The following is a 15,007-nucleotide window of genomic DNA, read 5'->3' as shown; positions in this document are numbered from 1 at the left end:
GGTTCCAAGATTTAATGGAAACACAAAGCAGACCCCGTAGAACAGACAACTATCCTCTCTCTGAGCCCGTATCTACCTCCAGATGTGGAGGTTCAAGCAAAAAAAAAAAAACAAAAAAACACTAGAAGAGCTGTTTGGATGTCAACTTCCAAAATAAGCAGAGATATACACTTCAAATGCCAAAGTAAAACACAGGACTCACTCCAAGTAAAACCCAACACCTACTCTACTAAGCTACTAGACCAAAAGTACTGCCCATGCAATTAAAAAAGCCACAAGCACAACCAATAAATCACCTAAGCCTGCCATAAAAACAGAGCATAACTTACATGCCCTAACCCTGTCCCTAGCTCCCCTTCCTGCCTGTGTCCTTGACCCTGCTAAGGCCACCAGAGCCTGCTGACTACAGGCCATCCATTTTGAGTATACATCCAGCCTGCTGTAAACCTACAAAATTATACTTTGGGAGCCCTGGAGATGCATCCAGCAAGGTTTTCTGGCTGTTCAGTGCCTGGGGAGGCCTTACAGAACAGCAGAGGCCTCTCTGCTGGAGCTGTCAGCACATCTCCCAATCCCCAAGCTGACCTCCCCATGGCAGCACGCCCACCCTGGCACTCCTGGCAGCCAAGCTCCACATCCCCTTCAGCTGCCAAAAGTACCTGTGTGCCAATTCTACCACAGTTTCTGATGCTTGGTCACCTGCCACAAATGCAAGAGAGATGGATCAAGCCAAACAATTGACTAGAAAGGAAAAAAAAAAAAAAAAGAAAGAAAAAAAAGCATAGATGGAAGTCATCCCTGGGGCTCACCCCTTGAGAGGTATATTTTCTCTTCAGCAAACTGCCAGCAGTGAGGACTATTTTTGGCTGATAGAAAGGTTTCCTTTCTGAGCCCAATATACTGGGCTGAGAGAGGCTGCACATCTCTCAGGGCTTATAATCTTCCAGGTGACACAAGCCCCAGGCCACACACTGGGGAGAGAGGATGCTTTTGAGCAGCTAGCTACTGGGAACAGGCACTGCCACTTGCACTGGGTCTTGATGCGTCTCTCATGGTTGCTGCTATCCAACATCTCCCCAGGATGCCCCTGCCTCTTAGCCAACCACCCAAAGAGACAACAGCAACATGGAAAAATATACAATCCTAAAATAAATACATTTTTTTTTTTTAAGTATTTTTTAAAGGGAAAAAAAGCCATAGCTGGAAATCTAGCTAGGTCAGCAAGACCTACCAGGTTGGGTTACCAGAGCTGAGAAAAATGGTGAAAGATGACAACACCAAGAAGCAGCTTCATGGAACCAGACAGATGAGACCTTTCCTCCCAACTGATACCTACCTAAAGACCAAAACCCCTTTTCCCCCAGGTGCCTCATCAAGCTGCTACTTCCCTAGCAGCTTATAAAATCTCATCTACATTTCATGTGTGTTGATGGATAAATAATTGCTTTACACTTTACAGCTGCATGTACTCCATGTGCAGGGTATCATTGTACCCAGCTACAGGCACCCAAACTACCCCAGAAGTGGAGCAATAACCACTTAACCTGCTGCCTGATGGTGGGGAGAAAAAAAAAAAAAAAAAGTCACTTTCCCTGATACAGAAAATGTGCTTGGCCAGGAGCTTGTTAGCATCACCATTAAGTGTACCTAAACCCTTCACATACACGAGAAACAGCTGAAACCATGGTGGGCCATCATGGCCTCAGCAATGAGCCAGGCCCCAGCAGTGTTTGTCCTAGCATTGCTTGCCATGTAAAAGCAGGGTGCCAGGCTCCTCCGTGCCTTGGGTGTCTACACAGCACTGATTTTACTTCAGCCCCAAACTGCAGCATAAATAAATGAAAAACCTGGGGGAGAGAGGCATGCGTAAGTAACAGGTGTGAAAGAAATTTGGTGTCATAGGTGTGAAGGAACATGAACACGGTGGCTTTGGTTACCACATACAATAGAAATAACTACTGTGAACTGATGGTTGTTCTAGAGTTTTTAAAAATATGTACATACGTATGCAAATTAGGCTCAACTTCCAGTTCTTCTTTATTTTTAAACATTGACCAGTACTTTCATTTAATTATATATGCTTTTAAAATACTGTTCATAAAACCTTTTTAAATTTTGATGGTATCTTGTGGGTGCCTTCCCATTAACATTTCTTAGACTTTCCATATAGTTATGATTTATAGCCTTATTCTGCAACCGCCCATCTGAGGGATTTTGAATTCACTAAGACAATCTGCATGAGTAAATGTTACTCATGTACATTAGTGGTTTCTAAGTCAGGCAATTAACTTACAAAGGTTTGCAGGCTTTCTTCATTTTTTTTCATACCATAGTCAGACACAGTATTAATATCCAGTACTGAGTCTAATAAGAATTCCATTACCTTCTGGGGTTAATAATGAACACAGCAGGGACAAAATCAGTATCACTGTTAACTATCATTAAATAGGGTATCTAAGCATCAGCATCATAGTGAGTGAAAAGCTAAGTGTATATAAAAAAATCTGTATTTGCCTACTTATCTCATTCAAATTCTAACCTTAACATTAAGCTTTGTATTTTAAAATTAGTAACACAAAAATGTATTGTGCATGGTGAATTAAACTGAACACCAGTTCCATGCAATTGCAGAAATTTACTGTGAATTCTGAAAAACACAAGTAAACTTCATTTCATCCAGAGTTTCAAACAACTATTTTAGAATTATATATACATTTTTCCATTATTGCAAAAACTTGTTTGGATAAATTGATTTTCAATATGGAATTCTCTGAAAAAAATATTGTAAGTACAGCCATTTCAGCTTAAAAACTGAGTCCATTCTACATATTACGATAGCCAAATTAAATTTTACTGCATTCCTTCATTAGCAACATGCATCCATGTAATTAAAATACACTTATCAAATTGGAAGCAAATGCTATGGCTGGTCTAGCAAAAGTATGTGGTAGAGAGTTCAAGGCATGTTCTCCACTGGCTAACCTCAGGCACTTAATTTAAGTGTATGGGTGGATAAGTAGGCTCTGTACAATCTGTCAAGCCAGCAAAGAGAGACAAACCCAAACCACCTAAGTCTGAAGGCATCTCCACAAATGATAAAATGGTGGCAGAATCACATTATGGAGGACAGAAAGAAAGTCAGAAAATACCTCTGTTGCCAGGAGGGAGTCAAGTATATGGAAATAAAGTAGAAAAGGAAAGGATACACAGGTAGCTGAAAAAAGACAAAAGGGGGAGAGAAAAATGTCTGCTGTAGTCTTCTCCCACTTTCATCCCCACAGTTGAAAGCATGAACCTACAGGTTGCACAGGGCAAACAACCCAAACGTAGATACCTATGTTTCTGCATGGCTCTTCCCTGCATTCTTCTGTTAAAGCTTGATGGTGTAAGGAGTGGCACCACGCAACCTCCAATTAACCTCAAAATGCAAAAGTCTGCACAGTTCTGGTCTGAGAAGGTTTATTTATGGCTGACACCCCCTTGGGAAGACCCACTATTGCTGTGACAGACTCTGCTCCTAGTAACTGGCAGCCACTCTAGTTTAAAAGTAGTCCTGCTGTTCTTAATGTGAACCACATACCAATGCTGCTATTAGTTATAGCTGGCATTTATTAGCAGTTTGAGATACAAGACAGTCCAAGTGCTTGGAAAGCACAGCCTCTTACAATAGGTTTCTTCAGAAGAAATCGACGTAACACAGTGGAGAAATACAATAAGACTTTGCTTGCAGCTTTGTAATTTGATTTTTCTGAGGGATGGATCAACAGCTAAGATGCGCAGAACAATAAGATAAACTTTCTAGGACCAGACCATCCTTGAATACTAAACATCTTTTAAAATACTTGATTAAAATGAAATAGTTTCATAAGTACCACAATTTATCTTCCCACATAAATGAGAACAAAATTATTTTTAAACAGCTTGTAAGCAAATTTTTCTCCTCCTTCAGAAGCAAGGGGGGCTGAGGACCTTTTGAACAAACAAAAGCATTGACAGTGAACACCTGCAAGCATCTGCAGCCACATGTATTTCTCATTTACATCTTTATTTTTCTCCTTCAAAGTAATTAAAACCTCCCTTTTGCTGGAAGGCCTGCAGGAGAACTCTGTGGTGAAGTTCTTCTGAGGGACGACCAGGTCCTGAGGTGAACCAGCACCCTCCGGGTCCTCCATCGGCACCATTCTCTGTCGCGCTGCTCGCAGTGTAACCCTGCCAGTAAACCTCTCTTTGCCTGGTCCCAGCCAGCACGAGTGTCACGTGGAAATGCATTTTTCACTGTTCAAGGGGCTGAAACTCACTTTGTGCCCTTGAGGGGATGGCTCACCAGACTGATGTCCAGCCTGACTGACCAGGCCTGATTTCTTCTCTAAGAGTCAAGCTTTACCTTCGGTAAGTGCAACTAAATCTGGGAGATCATAACTATATATCTGTATGTCCATTCAAATAATCTGTTCCTGGACTGTCAGCAATAATAATTATCCAAGAATTACCAATTAAATCATACACTTAAAATTGTTTTCTAAAACCTGCTATTTTCACCTGAGAACTTTGACGGTGATTCTGTCATTATAGGTCACTATCACCTTCAGCATCATTGCATCCAAAATAAGTATTATGTTTTCACTTGGTCATTCACAGGACTAAATGTAGTGGTGGGATTACAACTTCATATTCTACTTTCTTAGTTGCTAAAGCCTTCTTCCATAATTTTCTCTCTGGGATTTTTGTGAATATGTATTTCCTTATTCTTTTATGATATCTTCTGTAATTGCTCCTCCTCTCCATTATTACCACTGAAACTATTCACTGTCTTTCCCTTTCCATTTTGTAACAACCTTAAATTCCTTCCCTGCCTCAAACTGTTTAAGGGCTCTCACTTTTGGTTTATATCAGATAGGCTAAAGCTCTAGTTTTCTGTTTTGCTTAATCCTAATTAAACTTCTGGCCAACATACAAGTTATTCCTATTACCTCTGTGACAGCCCTTGCTTTTAACTAATCCAAAAATACTCATTTTCCTATATATTTTGTACTGAAGGAAGTTGTCTTTAAAGATGAGCAACTTTGCTCTTCAAACACTTAATCAATGAATACCACGCAGAGATGTAATCTGCTTTCACACAGCCTTCAGTGCATCAGCCAAGGATGATGCGTTTTGTACTACCTATGAACCAGAAAGCTATTTAAGACCATTTAACCACAACAGGACATAAATATTCAGATTACAAAATAAATAAGTAAATAGAGAAGATTTAAAAAATAAAAAAAAAAGGAGGGGGGCAGAAAATTAATGCTGATGTAAAGCCAGCTAATTAAACTATATACTTGCTATACTGCCACCATTAGCCAAGCCCTGCAGTTTCCTGATGTTTATTACAGGATATGCCTGGACAAATCTTCTTTCATAAAGCTCTTTGACACAAAGACATTGAACTTTAAGTACCTTAACACAAAAGCAGACCTTTTAAAGGGGATTTACTTTTTATATACAAAAACAGCTGGAAAGGGAATAGAATGACAATGAAGTAAAACAATACTTACAGAAAATCAGTTAGTAAATCTCCATCTTCTTCTCCTTTAGACACAAAAGTGAACTCCATATGCAGTCAGTACCACATACACTATAGTCCTATTAAGCCCAGCATTTTCTACAAGATTAAGGGCCTGATCAAAAGAACACTGAAATCGCTGGAAATCTCACTATTTGCTTGAAAAACTTTTGGATCTAGTCCATATTGACTCCGTTAAGAGTAACTGCTCATAGCTATTCAGTTTAAAGCTACAAGAAAACAACTCTAGTTATAACCTCCATTAAAAAGGCAATAAAACGCAACGGGTGCTTTCTTTCTATTTACTTCGCTTTCTATAATTTTTTAAAATGGAAACTTCCCGCACTTTGCACCACAATCTAATCCAATTCATTTGGTCTGAGGAAGTGCAAGGAAAATACAATGAGACACAGAAGTTTGGTTCCCTAATCCAAGATCATTATTCACAGTGAAACGAATTACTAATTATCCCTGTTTTATTTGTCAAAATATGTGCTTGTCAAAAATTATGGGGACAGCATGCCATACTGTTTAGAAAAGGTTCTCTGTATTGCTGGTTCTAGGGTCCTGGTCCTGTATTTCCTGTCTGTGTCCCAACAGCCTGTGGACTTTTCCTCATAATTTCACCCGTTCATTAAATGCAAGATCAAAGTTCTGTAACTGACAGTTTTATTTCCACTTTTATGTATGTGTGTGTGTGCATGTACACACATTACAGAGCAAAGTCAAAAAATGATGACAGCATCAAATGATAAAAACGAGGAATATGATTCCAAAACATTTTAACTAAAACATATGCTGGTTGCATACAGACCATTCCTAATTTCAGGCAAAATTTCTACTGTTTGCAGTAAGTGCCAGAGAAAATAAGTTTCTATCTTTCTTAGGAAGGAAGGAAGGAAGGAAGGAAGGAAGGAAGGAAGGAAGGAAGGAAGGAAGGAAGGAAGGAAGGAAGGAAGGAAGATGAAAAACCATGATTAAAGAACTGTTATCCACTGGCTGACAAACACACACAGATCTGTAGGACAAAGGAAGCCATATCTACAAGCAGGATCTCATCTTACCTCTAATAAAAATCAGTGCAAAAACCTCCAGCAATTTAAGTGGGAATAGAACAGATGCATAAGTTACAATGCTCTTATTGCAGAAAGGTTAAACCATTTTGTAAATCTTTCTCTACTGCTCTTGCAAACTGAAAGCTTTTACTGCCTAATGTCACATTTGGTGACCAGATGGTACTAAGGAAACCTCTATCCTACTGTTAAGGCATTTTAATACTTCTGCTAGGCTTTTTAGATCATTAATATATGATTAGCATCTACATGAGTAGGTAGATCATATACATGATAACTGATCATCCAGCAATCTGGATCAAGTTCAAGTTTATCATATAATCACAATTCTAGTATATTAGACAATTCAAGCAATATGGAACGTCAACTGACTTCTTCCAAGTCAAGGCAGATGCTATCAATGATCAGCATACAGTGGGCAACCAATAAACCTTGCCACTACATAATTAACCTATCTGCAAATTTTGAAGGCATTTGAACAAGCCAAACACATCTATATCAGGCTGTATTTTGGCCACAACCTCATTTTTGATGCAGCACTGTGTATTGGGTTTATGTGACAAGGTTTTGGTAGCAGGTGACCTCTGAGAAGAGTCCAGAAGCTAATAAGCAATGTTGTTTGCATCTCTGTGAGAGCATTTTTAAGAAACAGGAAAAGAAAAAAAAAAAAAAACAAAAAACAAAAAACAAAAAACTGCTATACAACGGCAGCTGGGAGAGTGAAGAGTGAGAACCAGCCCTGCAGACCCCAAGGTCCGTGCAGCAGGAGGGCAGGAGATGCTCCAGGCATGCAGCAGCAGTTCCCCTGCGGCCTGTGGAGAGGCCCCTGGTGGAGCAGGCTGTCCCCCTGCAGCCCATGGGTCCCACATGGAGCAGATCTCCATGCTGCAGCCCATGGAGGAGCCCCCAGTGGAGCAGGTGGATGTGGCCTGGAGGAGGCTGCAGCCGATGGAGAGCCCTCGCAGGAGCAGGCCCTGAGCCAGAGCTGCAGCCTGTGGAGAGGAGCCCACACAGGAGCAGGGGCTCTGGGGGAAGCTGCCACCCGTGGGGGACCCGTCCTGGAGCAGTTTGCTCCTGGGGGATGGATGGACTCTGTGGTACGGAGCCATGTTGGAGCAGTTCTTGAGGAGCTGCTGCCTGTAGGCAGCCCCTGCAGGATCAGTTCGGGAACGACGGCATCCCCTGGGAGGGACCCCACGTGAAGCAGGGGCAGAGAGTGACTGAGAAGGAGCGGTGGAGACAGGAGACAAAGCATTAGGGACTGACCACAGCCCCCATTCCCTGTTCCCCTGTACCTCTCAAGGAGGACGTACAAGAGGGTGAATGGAGGGAGATACTTTTAGTTTGGGTGAGGTTTTTTTGTTTCTCACTTCTCTAGCTTGTTAGTAATAGGTAATAAATTTTGTTAATCTCCCTATGCTGAATCTGTTCCACCCATGACGGTAACTGTTGAGCGATCTCCCTGTCCTTATCTCAACCCTTGAGCCCTTTTCATTGTATTTTCTCCCTCTTTCCCCTTGAGGAGGGGGAGAGAGTGATTATGGTGGAGCTCAGCTGCCCAGCTGAGTAAAACCACCACACACTGGAAGCTCTAACATTGCACTGTTCAAACTGCCAAACCACAACAAGTTCCTGAGAAAAGCTCTCAGACTTCTGCCTTAAGGATGCCCAAAGAAGACATTTCTACCTCTGTCTCACTTTTCAGTAGGCAGGCTTATGGACAACCCTTCTCATATTAGGCTCTCATATGGTAAAGAAGTCTGATTCCTGTATAGGATTTTCTTACTCATTGATCTAGTGAAGTATTTCACAGAAAAGAAATAATATGCCCATTATAAAGACTGAGGCATGGAACAGTAAAACAGTTTTTCCAAATCACCACCACTAGCAAAGCAAGAGTACATGCTGCAGTCTTTGGTAACACATCAAAAGTCTGTTTGCCATTCCCTGAAAACATGTAAGCTCTGGAAACTGTTTTATTACAGCAATCACTTCCAGAAATGTTCAGAAACAAATTATTACCCAGAAAGGTCATTTTGGCAGGATATATATATACATTTGTATATATATATACATACATAGTTAAATACTTTTTTTTTCTAGCCACATTTTTTGTGGTTTTTCAAATCAGAATACCAGTCAGATATTATCCTCTCTCTCCCCGCAGAGACCACAACATAAGATGATTAAGAATATTTATTACCTGTTGAAATTTCTAAAAAGGGACATTAATACTTGAAGTTTTATATACACAGTTCTGTAGATACAGGGCTTATGATGATGTTAAAATTTTCTGAATTCTGGTCAAGGATTTTCAGCTGATATTCTTCAACACTGCCTTGTAAGCCTATAGTTAGATTGCAAAATCAATGTATACAACTATTATTTGGCTTTTCTCTCTTTGACTGCAATAAGAACAGCATTTCTGAAGCTATTTATTGGCACTTTGGTAATGCCATAAAGGCTATTTCTTCCTTCCTAATTGTGCTTTTGTTCCTTTCTGTGCTGAGCAAAATATGGCAAAGGATCAAAAGTATGTATCTTTTTTTTCTCCCCCCCCTTTTTTTTTTTTTCATAGCAAGCAAATTGAACATTATAAACTAGGTTTCCGATCACCTTCAGATTCTTTTTAGAAACTACATGTATGGTGAGACAGAAACTGTGGAACACAAGCTCTCTGGATCCCTACTGCATAACGTTACAGCCCCAAGGGAGAGCAGCAGACAACTTTCTAGCATATTATTGTCGTGGTTCCGCTCGAGTGGGCAGCCGAGCTCCACCACAGCCGCTCTCTCACTCCCCCTCCTCAAAGAGGAATGGGGAGAAAATATGTGAAAAGGGCTCAAGGATTAAGATAAGGACGAGAAAATCACGCAATAATTATTGTAACGGGCAAAACAGACTCGGCATAAGGAGATAGTAAGATTTATTGCCTACAACTAACAAGCGAGAGAAGTGAGAAAACAAAGGAAAAAAAACAAAAGCACCTTCCCCCCATCCACCCTCTTCCACCTCCTCCCCCCGAGCGGCGCAGGGGAACGGGGAATGGGGGTTATGGTCAGTCTACAGCACTTCTTCTCTGCCGCTCCTTCTCGGTCACTCTCGTCCCCTGTGCTGTGGGGTCCCACCCACGGGATGCAGTCCTTGATGAACTGATCCGGCGTGGGCTTCCCACAGGCAGCAGCTCTTCCAGAACTGCTCCAGATATGGGTCCGTACCACGGGGTCCATCCCTCAGGAGAAAACTGCTCCAACCTGGCTCCCCTACGGGCAGCAGCTCCTGCCAGATCACCTGCTCCTGCGTGGGCTCCTCTCCACGGGCTACAGGTCCGGCCCAGAATCTGCTCCGGCAGGGGTCTTCCACAGGCGGCAGCCTCCATCGGTGCAGGGCCACCTGCTCCACCGTGGTCTCCTCCACGGGCTGCAGCGTGGAACCCTGCTCCACCGTGGTACTCCATGGGCTGCAGGGGGACATCCTGCTTCACCATGGTCCTCACCACAGGCCGCAGGGGACTTCTGCTCCGGCGCCTGGAGCACCTCTCCCCCTCCTTCTACACTGACCTTGGCGCAAGGCTGTTCCTCGCTCCTCTCACTCTCCCGGCTGCTGTGTGGCGCAGCGTTTTTTCCCTGTCTTAAATATGCTCTCACAGAGGCGAAAAACAACATCGCTTATTGGCTCGGATCTGGAAAACAATGGGGCCCTTCCCAAACATGGGGCAGCTTCTAGATCTTTCTCACAGAAACCACCCCTGTGGCTCCCTGCTACCAAAACCTTGCCACATAAACCCACTACAATTATTCCAGATGAGGCTTTCCCAATTAAAGCCAATAGCAGATGACAACTAGTAATAGCAATAAATTGTTACAAAATATTCCCACTCTGATCTTGACCCCACCAGTTACAGGAAACAACTATTCCCTCTCACCAAGTGTCCCCCAATTACAGGGAAATCTATGATAATCACCAAAAGCCAGTAAAGTCTTGAATGCTCTTCAAAGCCCAAGAAATCCAAGCCTTCCTACAAGATTTCCACCAGCTTCCCACTCTACCCTAAATTACATGTATATGCCTCGTTCTTCCATTTTACACTTCCCACAACTTGAGCCCTTCCTGTCTCGCTTTCCTTTTCCCTCGTTTTTCTGCAAATCCCTTCACTTTCATGCCTAGCTAAAGCAGAGTTATCATGCTGCCCGTGTTACATTTTTCTCCACCAAATTGGCTCCTTCTTTAAGTCAGCTCTTTGCATTCAGGGAACATACTCTCTTGACTGTATGGCAGTGCAGATTACTATGCAACAGTGCGCAGCGTTGCTACTTGTATCTGTGATAGGCACAGCTCCGTTTTGCATGGGCACGATGCTGATTTTTTGCGATCCAGCTGCTGCCTCCCACAGCTGCAGGATTTGCCGGACCATCCCTTCAAAGCAGCAGCTGCTACAGCTCACAGCTCTCCGTCAGCGCTGCCGTGTGCAGCAGAGGAACAGAAAGGCTGCTGCTGGCAAGGGATGCTCTCGCTCCCCGCAGCACCGGGGCTCTGCACTGGTGTTTGGCAGCCAGGAGGAGCAGCCACCGAGCCCAGGCAGCCGGCACACTGAGCAGTACCAGGGCAGGGTAGACCTGCCCGCAGGGCAACGTTTTGCCTCCTCCCCTGCGTTGAATTAAAAGACATTGCCTCTGACTCGAGGCAGGATCTGTTCTGTGTTGGCCGTTGCTCCTGCTGAACTCAATGGCAGCTGCACTCCCCTCTCCCCACGCACACACATCTCGAAGCATTGTCGTTTCTTTCCAAGCGCAACATCAAGGTCCGTGTAATTACGTATAAGCATATGTATACGATTGTATATGCATGTACTACTTCAAAAAGATTTGCATAGTAAAAACTGCAAATAGAGAGAACACCAGAATTAAAGGAAGCAGGTGTGATTCAGCAGCTTGCTTGTGGGCATGTTAGGAGACAGTCACATGTGCCTGCAGGCTGCTTTGGTGCATACCATGCCGGCCCTCCGCTCCCTATAAAGCTGTCACCAACTCCTGAGCTCTCCCCATTGTGCCCTGGTGCTTCACTAGCCTTCCTCCATTCACATCTAAAGACATTCAGCAGTGCTGTTACAGTCCCTCCCAAAACCAAGGACCGGGGGTACATGTTGCATACTGTAATGCACAACAGCACAGGGCACCCAAGATATTTAATTAGGAGATCATTCTTTTCCTTCCTGGTACCACCTGCCTCATGCAGTGTTTACTAACCAAAGAGGCTGAGGTCCTGCAGGCACCAGCCAGCCCTGATTCAACACCGCCAGCGCCGCTCATTGTGTACACTGATCAAACAAAAGCTTTCTTTCAACAGATCTTGTCCCAGCACACGCCTCTGGTACCGCTCGGGTCCCTCGCTCCAGTGAACAAACTGCAGGGCTGCTGGGCAGTGGGGAGGGATCTTTTAATACCTGTCATGCATAGGCATGTGAGAAGCAACAGCACGAGTAACTTTAAAATCAAGTATTTATTATGTGACTTTCATACTTTGTTAATAACTTTTCCCAGTTTTGCTGAGTGAGGTGCACACCTCTGTGCCCGTTGCGGCGAGGTGCTGCTGAGCAGGGCAGGCTTGCAGCTGCTGGCCACACACAGTCCCCAGAGGTGCCCAGCTCAGCAGGGGCTGCTGCTGCCAGCGGCGACCTTCTGCTTGGGTTTCTTGACTGAAAAGCTGGGATCACAGCACCACCGGGACCCAGCGTGCAGAGCAAATAGCGGGTGGGCCATTGAGATGTATAGCACAGACTACTCCCGCTTCACCTAATTAAGTAACAGTTAGCAGTTGTGAGATTTTCCATGCATATATAAAGCCTGCTGAAAAAAAAAAAAAAAAAAAAAAAAAAAGGTACGGTAACAGCTTTTTTGTTAGGCTACAGTAGTTTAGAATGATGCTGAAAAGTCTGGCAGGGTATTTACGTATGTGATTAGTCTTTTTGCTTGTAAGTCTAAACTCTTTTTTTTTTTTTCTCTTGCTGCTTATTTTGTTGCACTTATGTTTTAGTTATTTCTCTGTGCTTTTGCTCTTGTGACTTTATTTTTCTGCTGTTCTGCATGTTTTCCTCCATATACATTTTTTTTTCCTCTACTTTCTCCTTTTCCCTGCCACCAGTGGGAGTAGTAAGTGTACACATGCTTTGAATCTATATCTAGCTCTGCAGATAAGTCTGCACAATCCTGGAAGTAACCTGAGTGAGAAAAATGGTGCTCATCCTCCACAGCAATTGTGTGGAACGTATGAACTCATGGGGCTGTTGTCACGCAGGCTGACCTCTAAGCAGGAGTTGTGAAAGGGTATGTCTAGTTCTCTTACATGCAGGTTCTTCAAGGACCAGCTTATAAGTCTGAGTGTGTAAACTGAGGCTTTTCAAGGACTCATCGCTTTCACGCATCATTCTGAGAATGGCAAAAAGCACTCTTGAGACCTCCATCTGCTAAACTCGCTCTTCTAAAACGTGGAGGTGGCAAAATTTCTGAATTGAATTCTGTCATGTTTTTTGCATGGACAAAATAATGTACCTTCCTCGATTATTGCCTCATACCTGACTAAACAGCTTTCCAGTTGGAACTTCCTCAGTGTTCAAACTGAGGTGTGTAACAGTATGGAAAAGCTGACATTCTGCAACTTAAGGATGAAAAGCAAGCACCTGAGTGTGGTGTCTCATGGAAAGATTCAAACAGAAAAATGCAGACTTAACTATTGGTAGTGCAAGTAGCTCCACCTAGAATAGCTACAGAAATATAGATATGCAATCTTTTCCCAAGTGACTGAATGATTATAAACATCATTTTTCCCCTCTTACTCCTTTCCCTTCCTAGTCAATGATGTTGTTATCTGCTGTGTAGCTGGTAAGGTTACTCATGATAGAATTACACTGACAATTTTATATACATATATATATAACTGAGGCCCAAGAATGTAAATTCTTCTGGGCAATCTATTTTTTTTCTATTTATTCTGTCAAGCACTGTGTGTGCAGTATTATGAGGATAAGAATAAAAGTTTTATGTTCTTAACTACCACTTTCAAGCTGAACCTCAAAACAAGCTATGCTTTAGTTCAAGGCTTGAACTTGCTGTTGAAAAGAAAATCAACAGAACAATTTTCTTTATCATGAGTAACTACATCTACCTATGGCTTTGAGTGTATAATAAGAAGCTTAACAGCATCTCAAGCAACTGAAGTTTTTTACTCTGGTTTTGTCCTCCTTTGCACCAGTAATCATTCAAGCTTAGCAGCATTTGTTAAATTCAGATACAGGTCAACTGTGTTTCTATAAAGTTCAAAGAAATGGGTGCAGCTGATTGAGCCATATCGTAGAAAGAAATTTATAGAGAGAGAAATTTATAGTGGCTTGATGTTGCCTGGCTTGATACATGGGATAATATTTTGCTTCTCAACTGATGCAATACCTGGTTTCTATCTATGCCGTAAACTATCTGTCTGAAAATTCTAGTTAAATGGTTGGTAATTTGCCTTATTAAAGTATTTTGCAAGAAACACCTTCTATTAGGTAAGTTAGATACAGAGCTGTCATCTCTCTTCTTCAAGTAAACAGATGAATTTTGCTGGGGGGTGAGGAGGGCAAAGAAAAGAAGACAGAAGCTGGCCTTAAATCCCTAAAGGATGCATCCAGTCCAACTCCATTCTGGACTGTGGTGCATACACTGTAATTCTTACTTGGAAGGACTCCTGGCACCTTCTGGAGAGGCTCCATCAAATCTGATAACTGGCACAGTGCAGAGCATGTAATGAAGTAATACTTTGTCTTCATTTATTAAAACAGCTGTCTAAGGTCATAAATACGGGTTGTTTTTATCACCAGGAGTCCTCCCATAAGCATGAGGATGATGATTAACACCGTAGCTCTGAATCTGCTTACATCCACGGCCTCGCGGCAGATGCTTGGCTCCAGCGTTGTTTAAAAGCCATCAGAAAACATCTTGATCGCTGGTGACCTCTGCGAGAACTTTGGTGGCTGCCGTATTGATCTGACCCAAGGAGTGCTCCTCAGGCAAACATGAAGGCAGGCTTTTTTATTGATTAGCCAAATGGTCTAGCCTTCCTGTTTTGTCTCCTCATTGGCAATTAAGAAAGAAATCCATTGAGAGAGTGGTGGCAGTGAACCTTTCCCTCTGACACAAATAACCTTAATCAGGCCTCTTAGTTAATTTCTGAAATTGTTCAGTATCGACCTCTGTTTGAAGCAGGATTTTCATCCTACAGCCCTATCAGTAAAACATACACATCTTCCTATTAGCAAAGCAGGCTTTTTCTAATGGTGACATCTTTTAGTTCTTATTTACAATCCTAATCACATCATTGATTCCAGTAATCCTTCCTGCAGTAAGCGCTG

The sequence above is a fragment of the Netta rufina genome (assembly GCF_964035555.1).
Source record: "Netta rufina genome assembly, chromosome: 4".
Classification (NCBI taxonomy): domain Eukaryota; kingdom Metazoa; phylum Chordata; class Aves; order Anseriformes; family Anatidae; genus Netta; species Netta rufina.
This window is presented reverse-complemented; position numbering follows the sequence as displayed.